Source organism: Oncorhynchus clarkii, chromosome 8 (assembly GCF_045791955.1).
Source record: "Oncorhynchus clarkii lewisi isolate Uvic-CL-2024 chromosome 8, UVic_Ocla_1.0, whole genome shotgun sequence".
Taxonomy (NCBI): domain Eukaryota; kingdom Metazoa; phylum Chordata; class Actinopteri; order Salmoniformes; family Salmonidae; genus Oncorhynchus; species Oncorhynchus clarkii.
This window is the reverse complement of record NC_092154.1, coordinates 17344160-17358188: the sequence shown is the minus strand read 5'-3', so window position 1 is coordinate 17358188 and position 14029 is coordinate 17344160. Positions and strand designations below refer to the sequence as shown.

The following is a 14029-nucleotide window of genomic DNA, read 5'->3' as shown; positions in this document are numbered from 1 at the left end:
ATCTATGATTTGTTATTTTTGAATAAACCTATTTTTCTCCCCCTGATTTGCTTTGGGGTCTGTGTTATTGAAGAATAACATCAACTGATAACAGTGCCTTTTGCATCCCTTTGATATTTTGTGCACAAACATTGAATTTTCTCCGTTCATCTTTCCCTCGATTCTGACTAGTCTCCCAGTCCCTGCCGCCGAACAACATCCCCACAGCATGATGCTGACACCACCATGCTTCACCGTAGGGATGGTGCCATGTTTCCTCCAGACGTGATGCTTGGCATTCAGGCCAAAGAGTTCAATCTTGGTTTTATCTGACCAAAGAATCTTGTTTCTCATGGTCTGAGAGTCCTTTACATGCCTTTTGGAAAACTCCACGTGGGCTGTCATGTGCCTTTTACAGAGGAGTGGCTTCTGGCCACTACCATAAAGGCTTGATTGGTGGAGTGTTGCAGAGATGGTTGTCCTTCTGGAAGGTTCTCCCATCTCCACAGAGGAACTCTGGAGCTCTGTTAAAGTGACCATTGGTTTCTTGGTCACCTCCCTGACCAAGGCCCTTCTTCCCTGATTATTCAGTTTGGCCGGGTGGCCGGCTCTAGGGAGAGTCTTGTTGTTTCCAAACTTCTTCAATTTAAGAATGATGGGGGCCACTGTGTTCTTGGGGACCTTCAATGCTGCAGAAATGTTTTGGTACCCTTCCCCAGATCTGTCCCTCGACACAATCCTGTCTCGGAGCTCTACGGACAATTTCTTCGACCTCATGACTTGGTTTTTGCTCTGACATGCACTGTCAACTGTGGGACCTTATATAGACAGGTGTGTGCCTTTCCAAATCATGTACAATCAGTTGAATTTACAACAGGTGGACTCCAATATAATTGTAGAAATATCTCAAGAATGATCAATGGAAACAGGATGCACCGGAGCTTTCTAGTCTCAAAGCAAAGGGTCTGGATACTTATGTAAATAAGGGATCTTTTTTTTTTTATATACATTTGCAAAAATGTGTAAAAACCTGTTTTTGGTTTGTCATTATAGGGTATTGTGCGTAGATTTGAGGAAAAAACATAATTTACTATATTTTAGAATAAGGCTGTAACGTAACAAAATGTAGGAAAAGTGAAGGGGTCTGAATACTTTCCGAATACACTGTAGATAGGCTAGAAATGTTTGTTTTTTTATAATTGAAATGTTTTAGTGAAGCTTGCATTAATTTCAGAAGGGGATTTATGTCTGAATTAAGATTAAGTCGTCAACCTTGTTACAGTCAACCCTGTTACTTTATTTGGCACTTAATAGACACTTAGTATAGGCAATTATTTATTCCCCCCCTTTTTAATTGTATTTTTACACAATTTAAAAGGGTATCAAATTGGTGGATCAACCCAGTTGTTACAAAACCACCATTCCCTAACATGGTAAACACATATTTAACCAGCAGAAAAGGCATAGCTACTGTACAATGTGCTCTAGCCAGCAATAGGACTGGATCTGGCGTAATTTCCCAGGGGGGGTTAATTTGAATGAATCTACTTTAAATTAAATGAGGGGTAAAAATAGAAAATCACACAGCACTGGTGGATCCCACTACTTCCACGCCCACAATCGCAAATAACATCAACAAGCCCCAGTAGCAGCAGCAGCTATTACGCTAATTACAGGATGGAGCTGGGAATCATTTCAACAACTCCTACGGTATCTACGATGACTCCATCTCCAAAAAGAATTCCCAGCAGCAGTGACACTCCTCCGGCATACAGCGTATTCTAGCGCCACCTAGAATCTACTGTAACAGGACAGAACTATGAGGCCCCCTCCATCTCCCCTCCTCCCTCTCCAAAAAAGAATACTCAGTAGTGACACTCCTGCTGAAACAACATAAAGCCTACTCTAACATCATCGCTATGTGGCCACTAGAACGGCCCTATAACAGAATGGCACAAAACTATCTGGCACCCTCCATATGTGCACAGTGAAGTCAAGGAAGATGTTTGCATCGTAACGGTGCAGCAACAAAACTGTTAGCAATGACTAAAACCATTACCCTTCCTCAGTCAATCAAACAAACTGTGAGCTTTTGGTCCTCAGCTCATGGTCCTCCTGGACTCAATGAAGGAATGTAGTCAGAAATGCTGATGAATGTCTTGCTCGAGCTGTGTATGCAACTGGTTCACCTCTGATGCTCACAGGCAATGTGTATTGGAAGAGATATCTGAATGTTCTGAATGTTCTTTGCCCAGCATACACCCCTCCAACCAGACATGCTTTATCTTCTAATTTGCTGGATGCAGAGATCAACAGAGTTCGAGTGAAGGTCAAGCAAATCATAGAGAAAGCAGACTGTTTTGAAATCAACTCTGATGGGTGGTCAAATGTTTGTGGGCAAGGAATAATTAACTACATCATCTCCACCCCTCAACCAGTATTCTACAAGGGCACAGACACAAGGGACAACAGACACACCGGTCTCTACATTGCAGATGATCTGAAGGCAGTCATCAATGACCTTGGACCACAGAAGGTATCTGCACTGGTAACAGACAATGCTGCGAACATAAAAGCTGCTTGGTCTAAAGTGGAGGAATCCTACCCTCACGTCACACCCATTGGCTGTGCTGCTCATGCATTGAATCTGCTCCTCATGCATTGAATCTGCTCCTCAAGGACATCATGGCACTGAAACAATGGATACACTCTACAAGAGAGCCAAGGAAATGATTAGGTATGTGAAGGGTCATCAAGTTATAGCAGTAATCTACCTCACCAAAGAAAGTGAGAAGAATAAGAGCACCACATTGAAGCTGCCCAGCAACACCCGTCGGGGTGGTGTTGTCATCATGTTTGACAATCTCCTGGAGGGGAAGGAGTCTCTCCAAGAAATGGCCATTTCACAGTCTGCCGATATGGACAGCCCCATCAAGAGGATCCTCCTGGATGATGTATTTTGGAAGAGAGTGGTAAGCAGCCTGAAACTCCTGAAACCTATAGCAGTAGCCATTGCGCGGATTGAGGGAGACAATGCCATCCTGTCTAATGTTCAGACTCTGGTCCCAGATGTAAGAGAAGACATCCGTACTGCCCTGCCCACTTCACTGTTGTTACAAGCAGAGGAAACTGTAGTTCTGAAACACATCAAAAAGCGTGACTTCTGCCTGAAGCCCATACACACCACAGCGTACATGTTGGTCCCTAAGTGTAGTATGCTGGCAAGAGCATCCTGTCTGGTGCAGAAATCAACTAGGCCTATGGTGCAATCACTACCATGTCTCGCCACCTTGGCCTGGATGAGGGCAAGGTTCTTGGCAGTCTGGCAAAGTACACTTCCAAGCAAGGGCTTTGGGATGGAGATGCAATATGGCAGTCGTGCCAACATATCACAACAGCCACCTGGTGGAAGGGACTTTGTGGATCTGAGGCTCTTTCCTGTGTTGCCTCCATCATCCTCCAAATCCCACCAACATCAGCCGCCTCAGAGCGCAACTGGTCCTTGTTTGGGAACACACACCAAAGCATGCAACAAGCTGACCAATACAAGGGTTGAAAGATTGGTTTTCACCTGGGAACATTTTGGGCTTTTTGAGCCTGACAATGAGCCATCCTCAACATGGTTGGAAAGTGACAGTGAAGATGAGGCCTCAGAGTCTAATGTTCAAGAGGTGGACATTGAGGAGGTCCAGGGAGAAGACACGGAAGCCTAGACTATCATTGTATGTTGAAAACATTTTTGGGAGATGCGATGGATCATTGGGGATAATTCACTATTCCCTTTATTTTGTTGTTCAGTGAAATCATCCCATGTGAAGAGTCAACTCATTTAATTAAAGTTCAATTCGTAACTAAATTGTTTTTTTTTGTGTTTCTATTGGAAGGATTTAATCATTTGCAATTATGTCTACTTATGATAAGGTAAACGGTATATGCTTCTGTCTCCATATGATATGGTAAATATATCCAATATATCCAAAAAACATCTACATTTAAATGGTATTACAGTTTTTTGCAACTGCTTACACACAAAATATTTTCATGTCACACGATTTTTGAAACCTCTCACTCAAAGTGCTAAACTACAAACCAAATATCCAAAACCATAAGCTCTTTCTCAGCCTTTGACTCAGTTGTCAATTGCATAAAACACTTTTTTCAAAACACTACACACAATTCTCTACCTAAAACACAAAAATCTAACAGGAAGTGACTTGCTTTCCTTTTCCAAACACAACCAATAAAAATGCTACACTTATTCACCAGGTCACACACACACTCCTCACATGTGCAAACACTAATAGCTTAACTGATCACTAACCAATCCCTGCTTTACTGTAGTATAGGCCTATAAATAGGTCAAAGGTCAGATTACCTGTTTTGAACAATGGATGCCAACAATGGACAGAGAGCAAGAGGAGTAGGAGGGAGGAAGAGGAAGAAGAGGACGAGGGCAAAGAAGAGAAGGAAGGACAGCCATCTCTGATGAGATTAGGGCAACACTTGTTGATCATGTGATCAACCACGGTGTGACCATGAGAGAGACTGGACTGAGAGTCCAGCCCAACTTGAGTTGATTTACAGTGGCGTCCATAATTCGAACCTTCAGAAATGAGAACAGGTATGCAACTATCTAATGACTATTTTAGCATTACAGTAATGTACTGTAAAATACGTATGACTGCATAGTATTGCATAAACATTTAACTCTAAGCCATCCATTTACTGCACTGCATTGAATGAATGAGGTTGGTTATCATGCTGTACTACCTTTTTTTGTACATTGTTTACAGTACCTATGCTGAACACATACTGTGTTTGAATTCTGTACAGAGTGGAAAGGCAAAGACATCATGGAGGATGAGGACACTTGTTTACAGATGTACAAGAGACTGCAATTATAAATATGGTTTTGGCCAACAATGCAATTAGGATTCGAGAGATAAGAGAGCATATCTTGAATAATGACACCATATTTAACAACATCAATGCTGTAAGCCTGTCGACCATACAACGCATCCTCCAACGGCACAGAGTGACGATGAAACAACTTCACAAGGTGCCATTTGAGAGAAACTCTAACAGAGTCAAGAATATGCGACCTGACTTTGTAGAGGTATGTATGCAACACTACTTCCAGTACTTCAGACATACCATATTTACTCATCTGTATATCCTTTTGTCTGTTACAGAGAGTATTGGAGCTGGATGCCCATGTAATTCGCCATGAATTTATTTATGTGGATGAGGTTGACTTCAACCTCACCAAAACCAGGCGCAGCGGAAGAAATGTAATAGGACAGAGGGCAATTACCAATGTCCCTGGACAGCGTGGGGGTAATATAGAAATACAATTGTGTGCTGCCATCACTCAAAACGGGGTCCTCCATCACAATGCCACACTGGGTCCGTACAACACTGGCCATATGCTCACTTTTCTGGATGTAATTTACACAATGCTTGTCCCTGATCCAGATCAGGAGCCTGCTAGATTTGTGGTTTTATGGGACAATGTTAGTTTTCACCGAGCTGTTCTGGTCCAAAACTGGTTTGCCACCCATCCACAATTTGTAGTTTTGTACCTACCCCCATATTCACCTTTTCTAAATCCCATAGAGGAATTCTTCTCAGCCTGGTGCTGGAAAGTGTATGATCGCCAACCCTATGCCCGCATGCCGCTTTTCCAGGCAATGGAGGACGCATCTGGGGTCATAGAGGTTGCCTCTGTCCAAGGTTGGATACGCCATGCTAGGAGATACTTCCCTCGATGTTTGGCAAGATAAAACGTATCTTGTGATGTGGACGAAGTATTGTGGCCAGACCCAGGCCGGAGAAGAGATGAAGCGTAGCTTAGCACTGGTGACTGCCCCCCCCCCCCCCTACAATTCCTTTACTGACCCCCCGGGACCCCACACACACAATTGTGTTCTTTACTGTATTCTAAAGAATATACTTTTGGTTTACATATGTTTATGGTTTTGTTGTATGCTACTGTAAACAACAGTATTGTTTGGCCTAATAAATATTTTCTGTTTCTACATTGCATTGGTGTTTACAGTGTACTTGTTACCCCTCTCAGCAGATTACTTTCACTGTAGAACATTGTATTGGTGTTTACAGTGTACTTGTTACCCCTCTCAGCAGATTACTTTCACTGTAGAACATTGTATTGAAATGTAGATATAAGCCTATGAAAGACCAAAGAGCTTCAGATTTAGAACAACAGCATTTACATGGTATATCCAAAAATATACTATTATGAAAGCAGTGTTTGCCATTTGATGCAAATGCTTCATTCTGACATGTGTTTATGGCATTTTGAATGCAGTGTTACATTTTGAAGGAGATGTGAGGCATTTTGCATTTTGTGTGTGCAGTTTTAGGAATTGTGTGTAGAGTTTTGAAAAAAAGGAGACAGTTTTGAAAACTTGTGTAAGCAGTTGGAAAAAAACAATATTAATTTGCATATATTTCCGATAATTCCCATATATTTCTCTTAATTCCCTAATATTCCCACGGAAAGTTTCCACCTCTGAATATTCCCCCAAATTTGCAACCCTGTTTTGGTTCTGTATTCTAGCACTTTGGATTTGTAAATGATACTATGAATATGAGGTTATAGAGCAGACTGTCAGCTTTAATTTTAGGGTATTTTCATGGTACCAAATCATTGGATACCATGATTATGGATCGTCCTGAATTAATTGTGAATAATGAGGAGTGAGAAAGTTAGACCCACAAAAATCCTAACCTCCCCTGTTATTGTAATCGTGAGAGGTTAGCATGTCTTGGGGGTATGATATTTGTGCATCTAACTTTCTCACTCATCATTATTCACGATTGATTCAGGCCTATCCGTAAACATGGTACCATCCACATTAATGTTGAGTGTTTAGAAACATTATATTCTTATTTACAATAAAAATGACTCCAAAATGACAATACAATATTTACCATTAATTTCTACTTGCTATAAAATTATCTGGAAGACAACCAAAACAAACAGCAAATGCATCCAAGAAGCTTGTTGAGTCACAAGCTTGATGTAATCATTGCATGCTAGGAATATGGGACCAAATGTAATTTTAATTTTTTAATTTGACCTTTATTTAACTAGGCAAATCAGTTAAGAACAAATTCTTATTTTCAAAATACTAAACTTGATTACTTTAATACAAATATAAGTGAATTTATCCCAATACTTTTGGTCCCCTAACATGGGGGAGACTAGGTACAAAAAGTGCTGTAATTTCTAAACGGTTCCCCCGATATAGACGAATACCCTCAAATTAAAACTGACAGTCTGCACTTTAACCCCATAATCATTGTATCATTTCAACTCCAAAGTGCTGGAGTAGAGCCAAAACAAAACCGAAGATTGTCACTGTGTCAATAATTATGGCAGACACTGTGTATCCTCCCACCTATTAATCTTCATTTAGAGAGGGACAACACGCCCTTCACAACTCAACTGTGACAGCCTTTATTCAAGCCTGTTGACACTAAGGTGATTGTCTGTCCCCTCAGAAGCTAATAAGTATTGGTAATGCCAGTCAACGCATGAGTCATTACACACAGCGGGTGGGGTGCTGTTTAAAATGCCAGGTCTGTTCCCCCATTTCATATCTCATATCACACTTGTTCTCCATGCACTTCTTTACTTCCTCCTACAATATCACCAGTCTGGGAGGAGTTATACATTGCTGTTACGTTAAATAGAAAAATGTATTATCTTATAAACTTACATGAAGAATGAATATCAGAAGCACTCTACCAACCTCACCATTCTCCCCTCAATATCCCAGTGGGACAAATTATGGCTGTCTATAAACTGTGTGTGGATCATTAGATTTTAGTGTCATGGGTCAAAGCAAAGGCCACTTCATCAGTTATAGCTTCGGTGGGCTTTGAATGAAGGTTAACAGCACCTATAAGCACCTATAAACTTCAATGCCACTTGATGACCGTCATTTCTTTCCAAGGGTCATGAATTTATCGATCTCAGGTCAACTTGACGTTACATTTAGTCATGGGAAGATCTTACACATTGAGATTAAAATGAGAACAATATAGGTATACAGTTTTAGAATTAAGAAATAAGGCACGAGGGGGTGCGGTATATAACAAGGCTAACTACAACGCTCGCGTCACGTGCGAGAGTTGCAAAATAAATGTAGAAACCTATGTTATTCAGTTATTGCGCGCGCCAATGAGCATCTGCGTTGCCAAGGGCTAAAATAGAAGTCAGTTCTATTTCTGACGCAGATCGCACTGCAAGTCTTGCCTCTCCCATCTCCTCATTGGTTTATAGAAGCCAAATTGCTAGAGATGGCGCCGACAGAGATGGCCGCCTCGCTTCGCGTTCTCAGGAAACTATGCAGTATTTTGTTTGTATTATTTCTTACATTGTTATCCCAGGAAATCTTAAGTTTTATTACATAGAGCCGGGAGGAACTATTGGATATAAGAGCGTCAACTTACCAACATTATGACCAGGAATACGACTTTCCCGAAGCGGATCCTCTGTTTGGTCCACCACCCAGGACAATGGATCGGATCCCAGCCGGCGACCCAAAACAACGGCGCCGCAGGAGGGGCAGAAGAAGTGGTCTTCTGGTCAGGCTCCGTAGACGGGCACATCGCGCACCGCTCCCGAGTTCACTACTCGCCAATCTCCAGTCTCTTGACAACAAGGTAGACGAAATCCGAGCAAGAGTTGCCTTCCCGAGATACAGAGATTGTAACGTTCTTTGTTTCACGGAAACGTGGCTCACTCGAGACACGCTATTGGAGTCGGTACAGCCACCTGGTATCTTCACGCATCGCGCCGACAGAAACAAACATCTCTCTGGTAAGAAGGGCGGGGGGGGGGGGTATGCCTTATGAGTAACGAGACGTGGTGTGATCATAACAACATATAGGAACTCAAGTCCCTTTGCTCACCTGTCCTAGAATTCCTTACAACTAAATAATTGTATTTGATTATAATCACAGCTGTATAACCCCCCCCCCCCCCCCCCCCCCCAAGTGCATTGGTGATGTTGTACCCACAGCAACTATTAAAACCTTCCCCAACCAGAAACCGTGGATTGATGGCAGCATTCATGCAAAACTGAAAGTGCGAACCACTGCTTTTAATCAGGGCAAGGCGAACGGAAACATGACTGAATACAAACAGTGTAGCTAATCCCTCCACAAGGCAATCAAACAAGCTAATCGTCAGTATAGAGACAAAGTAGATTCACAATTCAACGGCTCAGACACGAGAGGTATGTGGCAGGGTCTACAGTCAATCATGGACTACAAAAAGAAAACTAGCCCGTCGCGGACCACAATGTCCTGCTCCCAGACAAACTAAACAACTTCTTTGCTTGCTTTGAGGACAATATAGTTACAACGACACAGCCCGTTACCAAAACCTGAGGGCTCTCCTTCACCGCAGCCAACGTGAGTAAAGCATTTAGACGTGTTAACCCTCGCAAGGCTGCCGACCAGACGGCATCCCTGGCCGCGTCCTCAGAGCATGCGCAGACCAACTGGCTTGTGTGTTTACGGACATATTCAATCAATCCTTATCCCAGTCTGCTGTTCCCACATGACTCAAGAGGGCCACCATTGTTCCAGTTCCCAAGAACTGGGTCTCAACTCCGCCTTGTGCAACTGGGTCCTGGACTTCCTGACTGGCCGCCCCCAGGTGGTGAGGGTAGGAAACAACATCTCCACCCCGCTGATCCTCAACACTGGGGCCCCACAAGGATGCATTCTCAGCCCTCTCCTGTACTCCAATGACTGCGTAGCCATGCACGCTGTCAAATTAAAACCTCACACTCAAGTCAACAAAACAATGGAGCTGATCGTGGACTTCAGGAAACAGCAGAGGGAGCACCCCCTATCCACATCAACAAGATAGTAGTGGAGAAGGTGGAAAGTTAAGTTCCTCAGCGTACATATCACGGACAAACTGAAATGGTCCACCCACACAGACAGCGTGGTGAAGAAGGCGCAACAGCGCCTCTTCAATCTCAGGAGGCTGAAGAAATTCAGCTTGTCACCAAAAACACTCAAACTTTTACAGATTGAGAGCATCCTGTCGGGCTGAATCACCGCTCCGCCCACAACCGTAAGGCTCTCCAGAGGGTAGTGAGGTCTGCACAGCGCATCACCGGGGGGTAACTACCTGCCGTCCTGGACACCTACACCACCCGATGTCACAGGAAGGCCAAAAAGATCATCAAGGACAACAATCACCCGAGCCACTGCCTGTTCACCCCGCTATCATCCAGAAGTCAAGGTCAGTTCAGGTGCATCAAAGCTGGGACAGAGAGACTGAAAAACAGCTTCTAATCTCAAGGCCAACAGACTGTTAAACAGCCATCACTAACATTGAGTCAGTATGTTGGCAGCAGCCACTCAATCTCTAGCCACTTTAATAATAAAAAAATTGGATGTAATAAATGTATCACTAGTCACTTTAAACTATGCCACTTTATATAATGTTTACATACCCTACACTACTCATCTCATATGTATATAATGTACTCTATACCATCTACTGCATCTTGCCTATATCGTTCGGCCATCGCTCATCCATATATATTTTTATGTACATATTCTTATTCATTCCTTTCTATTCCTTTTGTGTGTATAAGGTAGTTGTGAAATTGTTAGATACTACTGCATGGACGGAACTAGAAGCACAAACATTTCGCTACACTCACAATAACATCCGCTAACCATGTGTATGTGACAAATAAATCTCCTCATTGGTTATACCCACATGGGTGACTGAAAGACTAACGAGGTCAGTGGCAGTAATGCACCTAATTTATGAAAGTTGCCAATTGCATTATAAAGTCAAGAGAAGAAAAAGCCTGGAAGGAAGAGAGATGACTAGAAACGATTCGGTTGACCGTTTAATGTGTGGGTTAATTGTCGGAGTAGAGGACCTTGTGCATTTCAGGTAAAATAACAACTCAATGTTTATATCCCAGGACAAATTAGCTAGCAACAGCAAGCTAGCTAAATAGGACAAATTCGCTAGCAAGTGCAAGCTAGCTAGCTAAATTGCTATACATGTTTAATGCTTATCAACCTGTCCCCAAATTAATATAATTGGTTCAGAGTTTGTTTGGATATTTTAACCTGCGTGTCGTGATCGCGTTTGGTGTGGGGGGGACAAAATAAATTTATGCACCATGGCGCACACGCGCAGCCGGTTTGGGTTCCGTGTAAGGGCTGTTCTTAGGCACGACGCAAAGCGAAGTGCATGGACACTGACCTTAGCCGTGGTATATTGGCCATGTATCACAAACCCCAGAGGTGCCTTATTGCTATTATAAACTGGTTACCAACATAATTAGAGCAGTAAAAATACATGTTTTGTCATACGCGTGGTATACGGTCTGATATACCACGGCTGTCAGCCAATCAGCAGTCAGGGCTCGAACCACCCAGTTTATAATGTAAGAATGATGCATTTCAAACACCTACACACATATCACACTATAAAAGTTATTCTCATGAATTCACTACGATAAGCTGTGCACTATGTTCTCTTACCCTGTTGAGCTGGTCATTGCTGCATAATAGCATCTCAGTGAGCTCTTTCAGGGCATCTTCCATGTGTGCCACAAACTTCAGGGAGGACTGTCTGTGGGAGAGCCAGTGGTCCACTGCCTGAGCTGCCACTAGGGACACCGCAGGAGCAGTGAGTGAGGGGGCAGGGCCCTGGCATCCCTACTAGCTGCCACCACACAGGACAGCAGCTGGCACACTGAGTCTTCCCCCACCAACCTGTCCCCATCTCCATCCCTGTTCAGGCTGAGCCCTCCAGCCTCTGCTCCCATCAACTCCCCCTCCACCCTGTTCAGCCAACATAGGCATGGGAGGAACTGCATACAGAGCAGCATGGCCTTTCCCCAAGGGCCTAACTCACACAGACTGGAGAATGGTATCTGGGGAGCCATGGTGGTGACAGGTGGGAAGGCTGGCTGGGCACTGGGTGGTTCTGCAGAGTCTTGAGTGGGTTGCAGTGTCTGTTGTTTTCTGTCCCACAGCCAGAGTCCATGTCTGAGTTGAGCTGATTTTTCAACGAGCTTGGGCCCACAAGGTCCTGAGAGAGCCCATGAAACCATCTCCTGCAGGTTGCACCAAGTCAGACAGACATGAGCTTATTAGGATCACCATTCACATCTCATTGTCAGCCTCATTATATTCTGTGACACTGAATGAAGCATTGTATCTAAAACATTGCTGTTTTCACCCAATTAGCTATGTTATTAAACCTCATTCAATCATGTCTCTCTCACCTTTATAGCAATCCACTGTCACCTTGTGTAATTTCATATAGCCGCATTCTTAAATGTGTTTTGCACATCAAAGGACGATGGGCCTTGTTTCCAAAGCAACCTTGTGTGTCCATAACCTCATTAATGAGCTAGATGCATTAGCAACAATGCCCTTCAGTTCAATAATACACCCGGCTAATAGATAGACTCTGAAAACAGCAGCTTGTCCACTCCTCACATAGACATTGTAATCCAATTACCATCCATGCCAGACATGCAGAGCAGTCCTTTACTAACTGACAATGAGCTACATTTAATGAGCATGAATTAGGCTGTTCATCAATTGAACAAAATAATAAACTGGAGGGAGGCTATTTACCGTGGCAGTACAAAGCTGTAGAGCCACTGTGGCTCTGGGCATCTCCAGCAGCTCTAAAGTACAATGGGCCTACTGTATTGTATATGTGATTGACCAATCTTGGTGACACATTTTTAAATATTATGAGGTGTACTATGAGTCACACTTGGGGGAGAGGGGGTTAGCTAGCAGGGGGAGGGGATGGATGAAAGAGACCCACCAGCACCTGCTCCACTGGTGTTCTTCGGCTTTGAAAGCATCTGGGTGAGTAGGAGCTCTTGTCGCAGTCTAAGCATTTCCTCCTGGTTGCCCTGGGAAAAGATTTTCATAACCAAACCAAGATAGACCATGGTCTGTCGTTTCCAATGGGAACAAATGAGCCATAGTGGGCAGAGCACACAAGGAGGGGAGCTGAGCGAAGCACGATCAAGCGAGATCCTGTTGGTGCGTTCTAGCATCATCTGCATATTTACGTTAGGGAACGCCTACCCTGTGAAATGTGCAATAACTACATTTAGCCTTTGCACCCCTTCTAAACAACTTTTTCAAAAGGGTAAAGTATACAAACATCAATCCACTCTGTTCATAACAGATTCTAGTTTTGGGAACAGAAAACTGTATTGAGATCAAATGTTTAATCTATGAGAAAATGTGGAGAATGTTGGCCAATATCTATCTCGTTCCAATCTTCTTACTGCTCGCCAGTGGGCTTTCTCAATTAAATTCAATAGACTTCATTGACATGGCAAGTTAAATTACTTACATTGTCAAAGTATACATATAACAAAAATGGTGGGACCAACAGCAATAATAATAGTAGTAAACACCAAGCGAATGCTTCACATTTATACATCCAGTGAAATATCGGTCTCATTGTTCTATACGTGCCCTGGGCTTTGGTTTTCCAGCACTCATCCTGATAAAATGTTCTGCGTGCTGTCGACCACTTCTCCTGGAAGATTTACTCTTTATTAGGACAACAGCTTCTGCGTGTTGAGCTTTCCGATCACCCCATTCCGCGATGTCTATGACTGAAAGCAACCAAAAACAATTATCTTGTCAAAGTAGCTATGTAATGTTGTTCTGTTACCTAGCTAGCTATCTCCTAATCATGTTCACTACTAGACACGTCCCCCTACACTAACTAGCTCAATTAGCCTGGGCCCCAGACGGGGGACGAGATTATTAGCCATCTTCGACGAAAAAGCTAGCAACTGTTAGCGCAGCGTTTGCAAGAAGCCGGCTACTAGCCCAGCAATGTCTCGATAAATTGCTGCACAACCCTGGAAATTGTAAACAAACCTTGGTTAAAACAAACAAACGAGTCATGCTACAAACTACCACTAGCTAACCAAACGTTAGCTTGCTCACCATCGGTAACGTTAGCAGGAGGACTTTGCTCCAT

The 14029-nt window shown here is 43.2% G+C and overlaps 1 pseudogene; it reads right to left on the bottom strand.

Moving 5' to 3' along the window:
* Positions 1 to 14029, bottom strand: part of LOC139415401 (meiosis-specific protein MEI4-like) — a 36284-nt pseudogene extending 22255 nt beyond the window's left edge.